Source organism: Zingiber officinale, chromosome 4B (assembly GCF_018446385.1).
Source record: "Zingiber officinale cultivar Zhangliang chromosome 4B, Zo_v1.1, whole genome shotgun sequence".
Classification (NCBI taxonomy): Eukaryota; Viridiplantae; Streptophyta; class Magnoliopsida; order Zingiberales; family Zingiberaceae; genus Zingiber; species Zingiber officinale.
In genome coordinates, this window is record NC_055993.1 from 65,143,794 (window position 1) to 65,164,687 (window position 20,894).

General features: G+C 39.5%; 1 pseudogene; it reads right to left on the reverse strand.

Annotated features, from left to right (window-relative positions):
* Window positions 1-20,894, reverse strand: part of LOC121978292 — a 70,726-nt pseudogene that overhangs the window by 43,505 nt on the left and 6,327 nt on the right.

Below are 20,894 nucleotides of genomic sequence, written 5' to 3' on the forward strand. Positions count from 1 at the left end.
CCAGTCTTTGCCACAACTATCTTGTGCTGACTGGGAATGTAGAAGTAATATCCCTTAGTTTCCTTGGGATATCCGATGAAATAGCACTTGTCAGATTTGGGTCCTAATTTGTCTGAGACTTGACGTCGTACGTAAGCCTCACAACCCCAAATCCTCATGAAAGACACCTGGGCATCTCTCCCAGTCCATATCCTATATGGTGTCTTTATCACGGCCTTTGATGGAACTCGGTTGAGTATGAAAGCTGCCGTGTCTAGAGCATATCCCCATAGATATGTCGGAAGATCTGTGTGACTCATCATAGATCGTACCATATCTAATAAGGTACGATTCCTCCTTTCGGATACACCATTCCACTGTGGTGTTCCAGGAGAAGTGAGTTGAGATAAAATCCCACACTCAGCTAAGTAGTCACGAAACTCATGGCTTAAGTATTCACCACCTCGATCTGATCGAAGTACCTTAATACTCTTGCCAAGCTGGTTCTGTACTTCATTCTTGAATTCTTTGAACTTTTCAAAGGATTCAGACTTATGTGTCATCAAGTACACATAACCGTATCTACTAAAATCATCAGTAAATGTGATGAAGTACCTATAACCACCTCTAGCAGCAACATTGAAAGGGCCACATACATCACTATGTATGAGTCTTAACAAATCAGTTGCTCTCTCGCTATGCCCACTAAAGGGGGTCTTGGTCATCTTGCCTCGTAGGCATGACTCGCATATCTCATATGATTCTAAATCAAATGAGTCCAGCAAACCATCCTTATGGAGCTGGGATAAGCGCTTGTCATTTATATGACATAAGCGACAGTGCCAGAGGTATGTTTGGTTCATGTCATTTGACTTGAGCCTCTTGGTACTAATGTTATAGATAGGACTCTCAAGGTCTAGAATATAGAGTCCGTTTATTAGTGGTGCACTACAATAGAACATATCTTTCAAATAAACAGAACAACATTTGTCTTTTATTATAAAAGAGTATCCTTTCTTGTCTAAACAAGAAACTGAAACTATGTTCTTAGTAAGAGCAGGCACATAACAACAATTATCTAAATCTAGTACAAGCCCAGAGGGCAGAGATAGCTGATAAGTTCCTACAGCAACAGCAGCAACCCGTGCTCCATTGCCTACTCGTAGGTCCACCTCGCCCTTTGCCAATGCTCTGCTATTTCTCAGCGCCTGCACATCAGTACAAATGTGAGAAGCACATCCAGTATCTAATACCCATGATGTAGAAATAGATAGATTGACTTCTATAACATATATACCTGAAGTGGAAGTCTCACTTCGCTTCTTCTTAAGATCCTCCAAGTATACCTTACAGTTCCTCTTCCAGTGCCCGGTCTGACCGCAGTGGAAGCAGGTAGCATCCTTGGTGACCCCTCCTTTAGGCTTCAGTACCTTGTCTTTGCCCTTGGTTTGGGACTTTCCTTTACCTTTGGGCTTGCCCTTGCCCTTGTGCTTCTGGACCATCAGAATGGGCTTAACCTTCTTAAGGTTAATCTCAGCAGTTCGTAACATACTAAGTAGCTCGGGCAGTGACTTGTCAATCTCGTTCATGTTATAGTTGAGAACGAATTGACTATAGCTATCCGGCAAGGACTGCAAGATCAAGTCAGTGGCCAGCTCTTGGCCAAGTGGGAACCCCAGTCTTTGTAGGTTCTCTATGTACCCAATCATCTTGAGTACATAAGGACCTACAGGAGCCCCATCTGACATCTTGCACTGAAACAGCGCCTTCGAGATCTCAAATCTCTCATGCCTCGCTTGTCCCTGATATAGTTGGCGAAGATGCTCAACCATATCAAAAGCGCCCATCAACTCATGTTGCTTCTGAAGCTCTGAGTTCATGGTCGCGAGCATTAGACAGGACACATCTAATGCGTCGTCTTGATGCTTCTTGTAAGCATCTTTGTCTGCTCGCGGGGCATTGGCAGGAGGAGCCTCCGGAATGGGCTGCTCCAGAACGTACAGTTTACGTTCCTGGGTGAGAACTATTCTCAAATTCCTGTACCAGTCCAGGAAATTCGCTCCGTTGAGCTTGTCCTTCTCAAGGACAGATCGCAGGGAGAAGGAATTCGTGTTCGACGTCATGGTTATCTACAACAGAAAATTTGCAGAAATAAATATCATATTCTTTAAAATCATTTAATTAGGCCTTTTAATTAAATGATGCTCCCACTGAATTCTATAATTCTTGTGGGACAAGATCCACATCATACTAACCCTTGAGTTAGCTTTGGCTAATACGCCCAAGGCTTAGTATGATCGGTAGGTAACGATTACCAATTACATCTCTATGCAACTCTTGTTTATAGAATCAATATCCGCATTTATATTAAAACTCGAGTTAGCTTTGGCTAATACGCCCGAGAGTTAATATAGATGTGATATTGACCTATCTTTCCAACTATTGGAAGAATGCCTATAGTTGACTCGATCCAACCGAGTAACTATGAATACTCAATCTAATTGAGTTTGTATTCACCCATGCGTTGATAGACGGAAGATTGTCCCTCCGTACCCTACCAAGATAATATGTATTGCTCTGCTTTGGCAGATTCAACAATACATGTGATCGAGGTAGTGATAGGTATCACGGCACGGTTAGGCATTAGAGTTGAGTCGATTGAGATCTAATCTAATCGAAAGGGATGCATCTTGTGCACGACTTAGATCTAATCTAATCGCAAGGGTGCATCATGTGCACGACTTAGATCTAATCTAATCGTAAGGCACTAATTAATTAACTACTTATTAAATATGCATCACATACACAAGCAATTAATTAATCTATTTGTGATTTAGTCATGGCCCTACTACGATCTTCTCAAGCCAATGAGAAGATCGATTGGTCAACCTAGGGTCAACAGCTTCTCCAAGCTCCTCCCTTTGACCACCTTGTGTTGCTCGTGCCCGCCTCGGAACTCCGTCTCGTGTGGACCCTCCACCGCTCCAATTTGTACATTACAATTTGAAACTCGAGTTACATTCGAGTCTAAATCTAATTTACAACAAGAAAATAAGAGAAGGCACGACGCGCAGGTCGCGAATATAATACAACACTCGCAAACACATAACGGCACGCAGGCCGTATTATGAATTACAACACAACCAATCATATTGGGCTTTGGGCCATGACTATCACAAATTAATATATAATTCAAAATTATATATTTTTCATAATTTTCTATAATTTTAAAATAATTTTTACAATTTTTATGAATAAAATTTCCCGGCGGTCCCGTTTAGCGGTTTCGGGCGCAATCGCGGAACGGGGCCCAGGGGCAGCGCCCCTACCCGCGATCTAACCATCGCGAGGGTTCCAGTGCGATCCAACAGCGCCTAAACCCGCTGTCCCAAAAGGATTTGGGTCAAGACATTGCCGTTCGGAAAAATCTTCCCGGCGATTTCGGGTGCAATCGCGAAGCAAATTCCCTTGCGGGGTTAGGGGCTATGCCCCTACCCACGATCTAACCATCGTGAGTTGCTCCTTTGCGATCTAATGGCACCCTACCCCGCTGTCCCAAATGGATTTGGGGCAAAACGAAGCCGTTTAAAAGAAAACTTTCCAGTAGCCGAAGCCTACAAGTGCCAAGACACTTGTGCTTCGCTTCTACAGAAAAATTACTCATAAAAACTCTAAAAACTCAATTTTTACAGAAAATTACAGAAGGTTTATTTTTCATAAAAATACTAACGAACTCGTACAAGTCTTTGCACGTGGCTATGATACCACTGTTGGGTTCGTTGGGCCGCGAAAACCGCTTTTTCGCGTTGCGGAAACCCCGAGTCGTAAACAAAACTTTTCGAAAAACCTTTTCTTGTACGAGTTTGTAAAACCTTTAGATCTACACTAGATAAGGGTTATACCTTCGAAGCGTGCCTTTCGCTTATCCCGCTCGTCCAAGGAGTTGCCGGATCTCTAGACCGTCAAGCGCCGGTCCTCTAGAAGTATCCACACGGACACGTTGGTGAGATTCGGCCAAGCAAGGAGGAGAGGGAGAGGGAGAGCTTGAGAGGAAGAAGGAAGAAGATGCACCACACTTGAATGAAAATGAATTCACATCCTTTCACAAAGTGGCCGGCCACTTTCTTCACAATAGTAACTCCCCATTAAATGCAATTAATGTGGAGTTAATAAGAAAATGGCTTTGTAACTTCCATGAGGTGGCACACCATGATGATGTGGAACATCATCATTGGTCCACCTAATGCCAACTCATCAATGAGGTGGCAAAAGGTCAAGTCAAAATTGACCTTTGGTCTTCCTTCTCTAGTTAAGTCCAACTTGACCCAATCTCTACCATGGTTGATCTAATCCAACCATTTGATTCGAGCCAACTTAATATAATGAATCTAATTCATTAAATTAAATTGATTTAATAAGTCATAATCTAAATTAGACTCATTAAATACATGAATCAACTTGAGTCGAACTCAAGTTAGCCCAATTAGGATTACTCTTAATCCAATTTGATTCATCAAATGAATCTTATCCTCTTGGTTCATCATATGAACCTAATCTCCATCTAATTGTCCTAAGTGTGTGACCCTATAGGTTCTTGTAACGTTGGCAATGCCCTAAACCCATTTAGGAGCATAAGTAATGAGCGGTATCTAGCAATACATCATTACTACCCAAGTTACAAGAATGTCGAGATCCGACATCACCTTGTGACTACTAATTGTGACTCCTCACAAAATAATGACAAGTGTCCTTCTATCCTAGACATCTAGATTGATCAATATGAGGCATAGACCGTGTCATCCTCTAATCAATCTAAATCTTGAACTCCAAGTAGACTCACTCGATCAAATGAGCTCAACATCTAATGTTGACTCATTTGGGCATGGCCATGCGCTTAGTGGTCTCACTCTATCAAGAATAGCGATATCGCTCCCGTCATATGGGAGGGATAGATCCCATCTACATCACTCACATCCCTCTGCATAATTCGTTACATACCCAGTAATCGCCTTTATAGTCCACCCAGTTACGGGTGATGTTTGACGAAACTAAAGTACATAACTCCTTATGTAGGGATCCATGGTGACTTCAGGTCTAAGGACTAATAGTCATACTAATAGCCACATGAGAAAGTATATACACTCATATAACGATCCATGATACTTTCTCATGGCGGGTCATTCAGTATACATTCTCTAATGCATACCCATGTGTCAGCTTGATATCTCTATATCCATGACTTGTGAGATCAAGTCATCGAGCTGACCTATATGCTAGTCTTATTGTGTTAACATTGTCCCTGAATGCTAATACTCGACTAGGAATGATTTAGAGTAGTGTTCCCTATATCATCTCACTATCGATTCAACTAATCGATTGATATAGGTATGAACGTTCTACTCAAGGACGCTATTATACTTAGTCTATTTGGCACTAATATTAATAAGTATAATAACCAAACAAATGCCTTTATTAATATACAAGAATATGATATACATGAGTCCATACAATCATCAAATGATTGGCTCTAGAGCTCTAACTAACAGTTTTGTATGTAGGTGTACTGGCAAGTTGCACGACGTTCAACCCTTTATGGAAGCCTAGTATGGTGATATTATAGGTCACATGAGTTGTAATTTAGTGTGAAAATTAAATGCCCTTGTGTACAAGTGGGAAATGTTAGCAACTTATGCCCACTATGGGGCATTCATATGATGTTAGTAACGTATGCCCACTATGGGGCATTCAAATGGTATAATTGGATTATCTCATGACTCTACTAACATAAATAAATGTTAGTAGCTCCATCTCATGAATCCACTAACATAAATGACTCCACTAACATAAGTGAATATTGGTAACTCCCCTAATAGAATGACTATCTATATTCTTATCTTCTCTTGTAAATTCATACTTCTTGTCTGAAGTATGTGTTATGGATCGTATGGTCGGCTAGAAGGGGGTTGAATAGATATTGATCCCAAGTTGATCGCTTCCTACATATTCGTTAGTGCACAACGGAAAACAAACAAATACGAATACGAATACAAATATGAAAGCTAAAGGCAAGACAAGAAAGAAAACCAAGATACATGATCGTTTACGTGGTTCAGAGATAACTTGCTCCTACTCCACGATTGTCCGTAAGGTAAACAATCCCTCAATCATTCGGTGGATTAGCCCTCGGCAAACTCCAACTATCTCAACTCTCATTATGGGTGAAGAAATCTCACCACAACTCCAACCAAGATCTCTTGGACATAAAGAAAACCTTGAGCACTTAGTGATTCTAATTAAGGTTAACCACCTCTAATTTTATCACCTTAGTCAATCATCCCAAGCTCTATTTTATAGATCTTGGGAAGAAACAATCTTATTATTTTACCGTTAACAGAACTAGTCCTTACATCAATTGACTGATGCTAACCCAATGGTACTCCACAGAATCTGTGATTATGTCAACTGCTCTTTACCAGTTGACTGCTACAGTGTACTAGTTGACTACTACAATGCACCAGTCGCCTGCTACAGTACTGGTTGACTGCTGCAGTACCATTAATCGCTACAGTATCCATTGACTGCTATAGTACCCCTGGAATTTTACCTTGAGTACAATCTCTCATGTACTCATACCCTCACGACTCACTTAACTCTTCCTTATAGCTTTAACCTCTTGCCTTCAAGCCTTCTTCCTTTGGCTCTCATCCCTCGGATGTATTTAAGTTTGCGGCTTGTCCCAATGTCATCCTTTACGTATGCCTCAAAGTGCTCTTCCCTTGGCTCTTGTCCTTGCTGCCTTATCCACAGTCCCTCAAATGCTCTATCATTCACTAGACCTGAAGCCATCAAGCTGAGTCATATGTAATCCTGCAAACCTACACACTCACATGCACATATCAAATACAAGGGTAAACCTAACTTAAACCCTTTACTCAAACATCAAAACACATTATCACACTGACCATCGGGATTTCTCCAATAATCTCTCCCTTTTTGATGTTTGACAATACGTTTAAGTTAGGGAAAACATAATAGTAAAATAACATGCTAATAATAATTTTGGACTTACATTGCCAAGGCTACACACTTGGACTTATACCGTCAATTCAATATGCAACATGCATTAGAACCTTTAACAAGGCTCCCCCTACACCTAAGCTCCCCAATGAGCTAGGACTTTTACCACGGGGATATTTAAGAACCTATCACAAGGCTCCCCCTACACGCAAAGGCATTTAAGGTTTTCTCAACTAAAACCTTACTTCTCCCCCTTTGACTAACATTAAAAAGCTTCCAATAACATCCTAATTTTTGAAACTTATTATCCAAACTGACCCTAAACTCATGTGCTTATCCCCCAAGGATCTCATACATCTATATGAGTTGACTCGGTCAAAATTAGTGTTGAAAAACAGTTTCAGGCTTATATCAGTCGACTACCCTAAGTCCTAGTTGATTGTCATCATTAAAATGAGCTTACAAAGATATTCTGTGTTCATAAATAGTGTTACTAGTCGACTGGTAACTGTACCAGTCGACTAGTACACTTTTTAGCAAAAATCAATATTTCTAACCCACACTACAACAAAAACCCTCATAGACATTGGTTTTCCACCGGTGTCTATTGTATTTTCGACCGATGTCTATGAAGGCGATGTAAAAGGTCTGTCATTTTAGACATCGTGTTAAAACCGGTGTAGTATCACTTAACGACACCGATTTTTGAATCGGTTATTAGCCGGTGTAGTATCACTTAATGACACCGTTTCATCAACGGTGTAAAACTGATGTAATATTATATGGTAATAACACCAGTTTTGGCAGTGGTATGTGACCGATATAATATTAGTTAATGACATCGGTTTTGCAGCAGTGGAAAACCGATGTAATATCAGTATTTTTTACCAACACAAATTTGATTTCCGAAACAGTGAAAAATCGACAGTAACCAAGAAAATACACAAATATTCACAAATTACACAAATATTCTTCATTCAACAGTATCTATAAAATACACAAATATTCACAAATTACATAAATATTCTTCTTACAACAGTATCCATAAAATATATAAAGATTCTTTTTACATCAAAAGCTAATAGATATCAAAATCAAGGTAGAACATTCTTTTAACAACACATCAAGGTAGAACATCGTGAGTCAAAAATCAAGCTGAGGCTACATTAAATTATGTGAATCAGAATCTGTTCAACTTGCTATACTGCTCCATTCTTCTTGCACCTTTCATTTCCCTAATCTCACCACTTTTCACCTTCAAATGCCTAGTTTTCTGAGTTAAAACATCCACTGTTCTAATCTGTCAAACAAAAGTATCATTTGGTCTACTTAACTACAGCAAAGAACAAAAACTGAAGAATTATACATGCTGCAGAAGTCCTAGAATATCACCATCAGAAAGAAATTGACATGGGACAATATACGCAATTTACATTCCATGCAAATGCATGCATCATCCAAAGTTTTCAAAAATCAAATACCTTTCCTACTCAAATGTAATCTAGCATGCATTCAGCCCACTCGAACCACACTTCATCAATTTCAACTCTGGAGTACTTGAGATTTGTAAACTGTAAAAACACATAAATAATATATTAGTAAACCAAGACCAAAAATCATAGTTGAAAAAGTAGTAAGAGCACCAGATAACAAGATGACTAATTTGAATGCTTAAAAAGAGACACATTCATCATTTATCTCAACCACATCATATAGTGATAGATCTATCATTCCTGGGAACTTAATATATTCCAAACCAGAAATTATTGCAACAAAGTTTTCTCATAGTTGCAATTTAATTAATCAGTACTTGATGGAGGTTCAATCTTTTCATATTTAGAATATCATTCAAACGTCCTGGTGTAGCAATAATGATTGAACACTGCGTTCAAAAATTAATCAGTACTTTAGAGCATTCAAAAATTCCCACTGCGTTCTTCATAGACGCAACATCAATGTCTATTAGCTTTCCTGTGCTTGATGCAATGATTGAACACCTCTTTTCTCGGGCATTAGGAAGAAAGGTGTAATACCCACTAAACTTGTAAGATAAATATATGAATGTGGGATTTTTCCTTAGAAAAATAATAGGAAGTGAGTTGAAGCAAAAAGAAATAAAATGAAATAAAAAGAAGAGGAGGTCAAGGATTGAACCATAAACCTCTTATATTATATTTCATAGAATTAATTAGTAGAAACCAATTGGGATGGAGAGAAGATATTGATAGCAAAGGAGGGAAACTCATGATAAAGGTAAGAGTAAAAGCTAGCCAAAAGAAAATAAGAAAAGAGCAAGAGAAGGGCAACTTGCCTTCCTCCCTTTTTCTCCCTCTTCTTCTTTGATTTTTTGCCGAAAACTTAAAGAGGAATTAAGGGGATTCATTCCCCCTTATTTTATCATGAATGGTGAGAATAAATAGAAAATAAAATAAATGTAAGAAAAATAGAAAATGGGTTAAGGGAGAAGGAAAGCAAAAATCAATTTTGCTACCTCTTCCCCCTTAACATAAAAGAGAGCAAGAAAAGAGAAAATTATTTTTCTCTCATTCATCCTCTCCCTCACTGAGAACACCTCAGTCCCCTCTCCTCCACCTTCGGCCCCAAAGCCAAGGTTTTCTCCTAGGAAGCCTAAGATACAAGGAGGACTAAGCAAGGGAATCAAGGGAAAAGGAACTAGAAGAAGAGGCTATTTCTTCTCCACCATACCTTAGATCCACAAGCGAAAAGGATGTAAGCTTCCCCTCACCTGTGGTACAAGGCTTTTATGTGATTTTCGGATTCTATAAGGATTAGAAAACCTAGGAAAGAATTTAAGAAAATTCGGCTAAAGAAAGGGTTTTCAAATCTAGGATGATTTGAACAAGTCCTTATTTCATGATATGTTTTCTATGCTATGTAGGAAGGATTTTCTTCATGTTTTTATACTTAAATGATGCTTGATCAGAGGAGTATCTAACCCTAGAATTTCGGCCAAAAATATGTTAAGGAGGTTAGGGAAAAATATTGTTTAACTAAACTAGTACAAAATTTCTCCCATGAACTACTAAGGGTTTTTATTGGTTTTCTTGCTTGAAAGTTACTTGAAACCAAAGAAATCCATTTATATGTTTCGGCCAAGAAAAGGTCTTAGGGTTAGGAAGACCTTTAAATTTAAATAACCATGTTTGTATGATAGAATATAGAGTTCTCTTAAAGAATTTGCATGTTGTACATTGCTAGAAATCATGAACTCTTATTTTAGATTTTCGGCCATGATAAGATGGATAGTTTAGAAAAACTTAAACAAAATTCTAATATGCTCAAGACCTCTGTGATATTATGATATGAAAGTTGTTTAATGCTCTTATGTTTAAATTGAGTATAGAAAATTAGTTACATGATATATGACATGTAAGATCATAAGGGTCCTAGCTTGTTTATGAACCAACTTTGTATATGATGTTCTTAGTAATTTTTGCCATGAAACTTACTTAGGTTTTCCATGCTTTAGGCCACTTAAAACTTAGTTTAGATATTGGTAGGTTTCGGCCATAAGGAGAAATAAAAGAAAAAAAGGGAAAGAAACCTAGGAAGCCTAAAACACAATTCACATGTATGTTTATTATGCTTGTCCTTACACATGCTATGAAACTGGTATAATTTCTCATGCTTTTAGGCTATTTGAAGCAAGTTTATATTCTGTGAGTTAAGCCAAGTAGGGTTTAAAAGACCTAGAGGCCTTAGAAATGAAACCAAATGTGTTAAAAGTGCTTCTTATGAAAATATGATAAGGTGTTGATTGTGTCACATATTTGTATAATTTTTCCATGACCTAAATGGATCATTGTGTGTTTCAGCCATGAAGGAATAGATGCCCTAGAAACCCTAGAACAAGAATTAAATATGCTTATGTCGCTCTACATGAAATATGATAAGTAGAAAACCAAAGTTCTCATACTATATGTTGTTTAGTGACCTAAATGAGGCTAGGGTAAGTTTCAGCCATACCTATTGTATGATGTCTTGTTATGAATTTATACATGATGTTAGTTCAAGTTCACATGCTTGTATGTTTGTTTTTAGCCCTAATGAACACTTGTTAAAAGTTTGACCAAGATATACGTTAAGGGCTTGAAGGACTTAAGAACTAGCTCAATATGCTTACTATGCTATTTGAAAAAAAATGCTATAAATATGGTTTAAGGTTTCCATGCTTTCATGACATTTGGGACCTTGTTTATATACTGATAGGGTTCGGCCACATGAGTTTAAGGACTTGGAGAACTTAGAAACCAAGTTAATCATGCTTATAATGCTTCCTATGAAATTTATGTGATGATGATTTAGGTTTCACATGCTTGGAGGTTGTTTTTACCTAAATTGAGACCTAAGGGGGTTCGGCCATGATAGGAACCCAAGGGTTTAGGAAGCTTAGAACCCAAGTTAACTATGTTACCATGTTTCTTATGATAGTATAATCACATGATACACCCTTATGCTTAAACATGTATGCTTGTGATTTATACTTTCTATGATATGATATGTGTTTAGAATATGCATGTTTTTATGATATGATATGTGTTTAGAATATGCATGTTTTTATGATATATGTGGTTAGAGATATGCATGCTTGATGATAGGCTATATGCTTAGAATATGCATGCTTTTATGATATGCTATGTGGATAGAAGTGATGCATACTTTTTATGACATGATGTATGCCTAAGTGATGCATACTTTTTATGATATGATGTATGCCTAAGTGATGCATACTTTCTTAAGACATGATGTATGCCTAAGTGATGCATACTTTTTATGATATGATGTATGCCTAAGTGATGCATACTTTTATGACATAATGTATGCCTAAGTGATGCATACTTTTATGCTATGCTATGTGACTAAATGATGCATTTTTATACATGCTATTTTACTTTGTAAGGCTTGTACCAAGGGTGGACTCCTAATCAGTCTCTAAGCCTTGCTTTGTGATCTAGGCTAATAAGGGATGAGCTCCTTAGTACACCCCTAGGCCTTGCTTTGTGATCTAGGCTAAGCCTTGCTTTGTGATCTAGGCTAATAAGGGATGGACTCTTCAAGTACGCCCCTAGGCCATGCTTTGTGATCTTGACCTAGTTCCTAGTATGATTCAAGACTTGCTACCTTGGATATACTTAGGACGCGCGCATCTATGTTATGTATGTATGGTACAAGCCGGGGCCCTAATTATGTTGATATTATGTTCAAGTATATATATGTAAGAATAAAATGGTTTTAAAAGATCATGAGACATACACATGTTTTTCGGATACATGTTTTTAAAATCATGATGCATATGATCTATGATTATGTTGTGTTGAGGCTATGATTTAAGATATGCCATGATATGATTATGTTATGTTTCATGCTATGTTTTAAGAGATGATATGCCATGATATGATTATGTTATGCTTCATGCTATGTTTTAAGAGATGATATGCCATGATATAATTATGTTATGTTTCATGCTATGTTTTAAGAGATAATATGCCATGATATGATTATGTTATGTTTCATGCTCTGCTTTAAGAGATGATATGTCATGACTAGTTACAATGTTAGTTATGTTGCATGATAAGCTTAAAGAGTATGATATGTTATACCATGACTAGTTGAGATCATGTTAAGTTGAGACATTATTTGATTATGTGTTGATTGTTGGTTTTAGTGAGTAGGAAAGGAACTTACTGAGCCATGAGTGCTCATAGCTTACTTTCCTTGTGCCACAGATAAAGGAAAAAGTTGGATGAGTTAAAGGAGCAGCAGGAGGGGCAACGAAGATGTGTGTGGCGGTGGCTAGGCAACTAATTAAGAACCTGCTTTAAAACCTTTAAGAACTATGCTTTGGTTTTGTGAAATGTAATACAATATGGGTGACTTGATGTTGAGTTTTTATTTATTTTGTTATCATGTTATGGAACCATGTTAGTGTAGTTCAGTTTTAATTAAGTTAAGAAAAATAATTTTAAGTCTTCCGCTGTAATACGTACGTAGAGTATCGTAGCCCCGTCCCTTGTTGACAGCAGGGAGGGCGGGCGTTACAAAAGGTGTTTGCTTTTTCTTCAGAAGAAAACAATGCAATACTGAAAAAAAACATCTCAACTATCACAAACAAAAGAATGATATGTTTGTTATTAACCACTTACGAATCAAATAAAGTTGAGCTAGAATATTGAGGTGATGGGAATTTAGATAAAGACTTTTTTTTTACTGTACAAGGTTTATTAGTAAAGAGATTATTTTGCTGATCTCTTTCATCCTATATCTTTTCCAATCCATCATGGTATCTTACTGGACATAAACTTCAAACGATGCCTAACAAAATATCAAAAATAGTACTAGAGCCAAAATTCTCAAACACATCAATCCTCTTCTTCCTTTGGTTTATCTTACGGCAAACATTTTCATATATTTCCTATACGACACCCTCTTCTTCCCTGGTACTTTCTATACCAAACACATCAACCCTCTCATGGAGCCTCTATATAAAACAATGCCTATGCGCTATAACTCATGATATATGTCATGCAAACTTTATATGCATTCAGTATCATCAGTTTATGGAGATATTAAGGAAAGATTAAAGTGATTGTTGTCTAATTCATAACCAATTCTGCCTTGATCCTTTCCATCTTGATGTATTACCATATTAAAATTCCTAATTGCTTTCGCATGATGTGATTTTTCTCTATTCTTGTCCATTATTTTTATGTAACTGCTAAAGTACTGCTTGTGTTAACTATAAACTCTGAACAATGCTGAACAAATCATCAAGAATATTATTCTTTCCACAAGTTCTCACAAAATTGTGTATAATTGATCTAAATAGTTAGCAAATGCAATTTTGTGATTGTTTTTTCAGAAAGATATATAAAGGAAGCCCTTGAGCCTCCATCCCCCAATAACTTATAATTGTTGTAAGACATTGACATTGTTGTAATACAATTTCAAAGTGTGTTGTATCCCAAAGGTTCAACTAACTGGGGCTCTGACAATATTAATCTTAACTCACCAATTAGCTTATATTGCTAGTAATACCATAGTTATCCTTCACACACCTTTTACTTAAATCACAACTTAAAGGCCTAGATAACCAAATAAAAGGATTGAACACAGAGTTAAGAAAAAATGACCTCGGTTTATTGCGAGCATTAGCGAGTTGCAGGGCAGCAGTGTTTGTGGCAATTACTCTGATTGCATCATCGACGAGAGCTGCTAGCTAAGGATGCAATTGCAAAGCAAATTAGTACTGAATGCATTTGAAATATAGAAAAGGATAAGTAATTAGATTTAGGATACCTGGCCAGGAGTGGTAATGAAGAGGATATGTGTGTCATCTCCGACCACTTCCTCTACATCCTCTATCACTTTCTCATGTGGGATGACAAAGAGAGGCTTCACACCCCTGTTTCCACAAGCTAATAAGATGTATCTAATATGAAATCAATTCTTGAAGATTTGATATCCATAAGAATAGGACACAGAATTCTAAATTCACTTTCTAAGAGTAAGTATTCTTCTGCAGACCATCAAGAACAAGTACTGTATGAATTAGACAGTGAACTAAATTTTCTATGCAAAGCAAGGATACATTACCACCATCACAAAGGGAACTATACGATTATATTGTCTTGGATTCTTTATTCATGAGCTGAAAAGCACTCATTTTATGTGTACTGATCTAGTAGTTAAAGTATGCACATGAGTTAACATCTAGTAAAGTGTCATTCATGTCTAGATTATAGATTCTACATGATGGCAGTAGTGTCATCCATGTATACTTTGTTCTTGACTGTTTCTTCCACTTGACTAAACTTATTGTAGATAGCATGACTTCACTCTATAAACTTGTATCTCTATAAAGGAGTTCTGCATACCTCAAACCTTTTACTATTTCAACCCAAACTTAGATCGGCAACAAGCTATCATTGTCCCCCTTGGATCTCATTGAAGCCATAGAATCTGTTTCAATGCCATGAATGACAACAAACCCCCCCCCTTTCGAACTCCGACTTTGCTGTATTTTTCTTCCACATAGGCCCTGAGCTTCTTTGAGATGGACACTCTGAGAGGAGACACTGGGTGCCTTGGCACATTGCGAAATGGTCTCCCTAACCATTCCTCCATTTCATCATACCTGAAACACCACAAGTATCACAAATGAACAATCCACAACAACAAAAGATTTTTTTGTTTGTTTGTTTAGAATTGAGGCATCAATGGTGGTTGCATCACATGTGGTATCCATGTTCGGAGAGGTTCATGGTTGGAGAAGTGAAGGTCTATGTGAGCAGCAGACCTACGCCTGTTCACATGAGATAATGAGCATTGAGCATGAGATGGCCCACGCACTACAAGGTGACAACAAACCTAACAGTGCCCAGGGCCATGCAGCATCAGCAGTTGGTGGTATCTCTCTAACGCCGGCATGTCATCTACGCTTGTTCACGCTCCCCCTCACTGTGCCCACCTATGCTCTCACTCCCACACATGACAAGTAGACTCTAACCTTTTCTCCATCTTCTCCTATAAATTAAGTCTACTTATTGCTTTCTCTCCAGCATACCGGCAAACACCTTCAGTGCGCGGGCCTTCTCCAATATAATGGCATTGTCACTCCGTCACACCTGCTTCTTCTTGCTCTGTTCGCTTTGTTTCCTCATCTCTGCAACCTCAGGCGACGACTTTGAAAACTGGCAGAGTGCGCACGCCACGTTCTACGGAGGGGGAGATGCCTCCAGCACCATGGGTGAGATAATTTAAGTTTGTTATGTTGTTGAAATAATTACTGATGGAACTGTTTGCAGGAGGTGTGTGCGGGTACGGGAACCTCTATGTCTGGGGATACGGAACCAACACGGTGGCGCTGAGCACGGTGCTGTTCAACGATGGGCTCAGTTGCGGCGCTTGCTACGAGCTTCGGTGCAACGATGACCCTCGGTGGTGCCTTCCAGGCTCCATCGTCGTCACGGCCACCAACTTCTACCCGCCTAACTCCGCTCTCCCCAGCAACGACAGCGGCTGGTGCAACCCTCCCCGCCCGCACTTCGACATGTCCCAGCTGGCCTTTCTCCACATCGCACAATACCGAGCCGGCATCGTCCCCGTAGCCATCAGAAGGCAAGCTAAATAGGCAAACATTTTGATGAACATTTTGTGTCTGCAGTTTAAATCCGGTGAGATTTCTCCTGACATTCCATTTCAAGGATCATGTGTTTTCCCCCTTTCATTTGTACCTTTAACAGACCGATCATGTTGACGTACTCCGCCGGCTCCGGGAAATCTTCGTCGAGGTCATACACATTCGCCCACCTCACATTCTTGTTCACCTCGTACACCTGCTTCCCCCTGGGCGAGGCAACGACATTGATCTGCACGTCGGGGTACCTATCCTTGATGAGTTGGATCACGGGGAAGAAGAGGAGGTTCTCGTAGACTCCGCCGGAGATGACGCAGCAGCAGAGGCGCACGTCGCCGCGGACCTTGGAGACGAGCGAGGCGAGCTCGACGTTGAATCCCATGGGAAACTTGAGGAAGCCGTAGGGGTTGGAGGGGTTGTCTGGAGGGCGAGGGTCCTCCTCCTGCTTTCCGTCGGTGAAGAGGGATCAGTAATCGATGAGGTTGAGGAAGGGGAAGAGGGAGATGAGGTTAAGAGAGATGGTCGGAGGTTTAGGTTTAGGTTTAGGCTGAGAGAGATGGTCGGAGGAAGGGGTGCGATATAGGTTTAGGTTTGGAGGGAACTTTGTGAAGTGTTGCAAATTTTAGCTAGTGGGAAAATTAAAATATTTTATTTTGGTTCATTAACAACGGGTTTTAAAAACCACTGTTAAAATCGGTGTCTATTAATGAAAAAAAGGAGGTCATAGACATCGCCTAAAAAACCGATGTCTATGAGCGAAAATCTATGCTCATAGACACCGCTTTTTGGAAAAATCGGTGTAAAATACTCAAAGACATCGGTTTTTGCTTAAAACTGTTGTTGTTCCACCGATGTCTATGAGGATTTTTGTTGTAGTGCCACTTTCAGAAATGCATCAGAAATTTCACAAGCCTCTAAAAATTTTCAAATTTTGTAGAGAGGTCTATTTTATCAATGTCTACTTGGAAAAAATATATTTATTACAAATCCTAAGATTAACATAACATCCAAACTAGCTAAATGGTTTAATTGAACCTTGACCTAAAGTCCTAGTTTTGGCTTTCTCTTGATGTATTTGCCCATACTAAACCTCAATGCATCCCTAGTCTTAGTTTATATGGCATCTATACATAAAAAACCAATTTTCATGCATGGGTCCCAAAGGCTCTTCCTAACCTTAAGAATCTTAGCCTTAGCCACCTCCCCACAATTACTAGGCCACATCGATGCACCTCGAGTGACACTTGGCCTACAAACTTAACATTTTTAACCTTAGACACCTTGTCCTTGGTTAATTTCTCCTTACCTTTAAATAGCTTTTCCTTGTCATTTCTTGACTTCTTCTTGCTATAGTTATATGCAACCCTAGCATAAAACTTTCCCTTAGCCTTGAAGACATTAGATCGGTATCCCAAACCCAATCTATTATTATTAGGTCTTTGACTACCAAACACCATATCTAACTCTCAAGATCCAACCGTGAATCTTGCTAGGGTTTTCTCCAAACTATCAAGCTTTGCTTTCAAGGCTTGATTTTCCTTTTCTAGGTTCCTTGTAAAATATCGAAAATGGGTGAATCACCATAAGGGAATTTTCTAAAATTTTTGAAAATTTTCTAGAAATTTTTCGGAGCTCGTATGATGAGTTTAAGGGGATCAAATATTGGGTTCGGGAAAGCTTATTTAGGCGACCCCGTTTTTAACGAGGAAAAGTTGGAGTTTTCCTTTTTCCTTTCCTTTTTCTTTTCTTTATCTTTTATTCCTTTTTCCTCATTTCCTTCTCCCCTTTCCCCTGCGTGCCCGAGCCGTCCCCGATGCCTCCTCACGCCAAACTCGCGCCGATCCTTGCCCTAACCGCACGCGACGGTTACTCGCCTCCCCCGCGTTCATAACCCCTGGCCAAAGGAAAGCCGAAGCCCCAGCGTCACTTTCCCATTCGTCTTCATCTCCCTCGACTCCGATCGGCGCTAACTCTTGCCGCCCTCCCGATCTCTTCCTCTTTTCCCAACCCGACGCACGCAGACGCCTCGCGCCACCCTTGCTCCGCCACTTCATCGAGCGACGGCGTCGATCACCACCACAGCCGACGCCGACCCCCGATCCGCTAGTTTCCCCTCGCTTCCTCGGCCACCTCCGCACGGACACACCCCAGCAGAGCACCCCCTCACTAATCTCTCTGTCATCTTGATCGCGTCAGCACCGCGTGTCCATCGCGCCGTGCCCTAGTTCCTGATTCATTGTCGTCGTCGCATAGAGAAGCGCCGATCATCGCTGGAGATTTGCTGTTCCCGTGCCCTAGATTTCCTCTTGCTGCCGGATCTAAACAAAACAGCAGTGATTTCATCAGGAAGGTTCGTTATTCTTCCGCTACACTAGATTTTGTTCCTTGTTCCTTGTTCCTTGTTCCTGTTAGTGTAGATTCACTGCCAATCTCTTACAGTCTCACTGTGCCGCTGATCGCAGGTGCCACGGTCCTGATAGTCGGGTGCCACTGTCATTTTCGTGAGGCCAAATAGGCGCACCTATATTGGTTAGGTTTCGGATGCTTTGAACATGGAGAAGGTGTCAAGTGTTGTGCGCTGTGGGGAAGATTTCAGCAAGGAGGTCTTGCTGTGGTATACCTTGTTTTCCAACAGCAATCAGCTCACCTTGTTCTTTGTTCAACAGCGGCTGAGCTTGAGGTATATAATGGATCATATGTGGATGAATTAGGTTCATGTGTAGGTTTTAATGTAATCGAACAGTGGAATGGAACCCAAAGTTTTGGATTAGGGATAGTTAACTGGGATTAACTATTTAATTAGGGTTCCTGGAGAAAATAATTTGGTTTAGCTATTTTGCTTATAATTAAACTTAGCTACACTGTACGATTTATTACAGAACTTTGATTCGAGACGGTGTCTCGTCGAGGGATCTATTTTGGATTGGACCTTTCTATTGGAGGCGGGTACTTTGACTTATCTTTTTAGATATGTCATTTGATATGCATAGTAGTTTTTAACAAGTAGTAATAATTATGTTTCTTATCTGCATCGGTTTGTCACTATCGGATACCTGTTACATGCTTATTTTTGCTTACTTGTTATGCATTCCATGTTAGTACCCACATGATTTTATATGCTTATAGAGGAAGTGACATAACCATGTCTTATTATGTTCAGGACCTAGGTTTTTATACCTTATCTGACTTGTGTACCTAGACCATTGATTTGGTCCATTTATCCTATGGTACACATTATGTAGAGATGGATAGGATCAAGATATTTCTATGCTTAGTGTCATGCATCATCTCGCATGATTGCATGTTGTGCGATTATTGGCTCTATTATTGTTGAGCGCATCGCCAGTTACATGGATCTGCACACACAACCACTCATGGGTTAGCGGTTCTTATCAGGCAGGGTGTGTTGTAGCAGGTTGCTCTGTCAAGGGCTTCGTTAGTCCACTCATGGGTAGTGTGACGCAGCGTTGTAGCAGGACAGGGATCCCTCCTCTGGACTGGCTCAGGGAGATGAGAGCATTGAGCTCCCCACTTATGATTTGGGGTAAGATGATAGGTGTACTCCGACAGCATCCCATCCACTCGGTCACTCATCAGGAGCAGTGATGGCAGAGTGCACGGTTGTAACAACCCTACCCACTCGGTCTCACCATCGTGTGTGAGATGGCTGATTGGCAGTAGGGGTGACCAGGACATGTCATTGGCATCATACGCATTGATGCATTTATTGCTTGTGTTTGCTGCACTTATATGTTACAAATTTGGTGGATGCATATGTTTGACATGCATACAGGATTTATGATACTTTCGGTCTGATGAACTTGTTATCTCTATACTAGGTCCTGGTTAGTACAATTTTTCTCCTATATATTTCAGTTTGTATTTATCATTCCTATATGAGGAGACTGTACGCATAATTATTGCTATTGGTTATTTTCTTACTATGCATGTCACTAGTTACCCGTTGAGGAGTTGACTCACCTCGTTGTTATTACTATTTTCAGGTTGAGGCTATCCGGAGTGTTCCAATCACTAGTCCCCCTGCAGATCGCGAGGATATTTATTTGGTCATTTGGTTTTTCTTATGATGCTATATAAACTACGTTTTAGACTTGTACTAGTTTTATTCTATGGATTACTATATGGTCTTTTATTTGTCGATGGGTTTTCTTTTTATATTAATTTGGATATGTTCTACTACATGCCTACCTGGACAACAAAAGAGGTGAGTTGATTTTTATTTGCATTGTTGTGATTTGTGTTTATGGGTGTAGTTGAGTAGGATATATGTTTTGAGGTTTATGGGTGTAGTTGAGTAGGATATAAGTTTTGAGCTTTATGGGTGTAGTTGAGTAAGATTTTTGATATGGTTTTCCTTATCATTGCATTAGTTTAGTTTTACTATTAAACTGTGTGGGTGTTTGCTTATTTTTATTGTTATTGTTCTGGCCGTGTTGGCCGAGGGATATGTGGCCTTGAGGGCATTGTAGGGAGTTTCAGATTGTCACCCGTACAAGGGAGATGCTGTCGAAATTTCTTCTGCAAGGACTCCCCCAGGGCATGATAATTTATTTGGTATCAGAGCCAGGTTTGCAAGTCAAACTGGGCATTTTCGGATTTGTACGGATTTCTGTTATGTTCATGTTTTGGAATTCCGTTTTGGATTTGTATGGATTTTCATTGATTTTCTCGTACGGAATTCCGATGTTATAAAATGGGGACTGGACAGCGACGGAACATC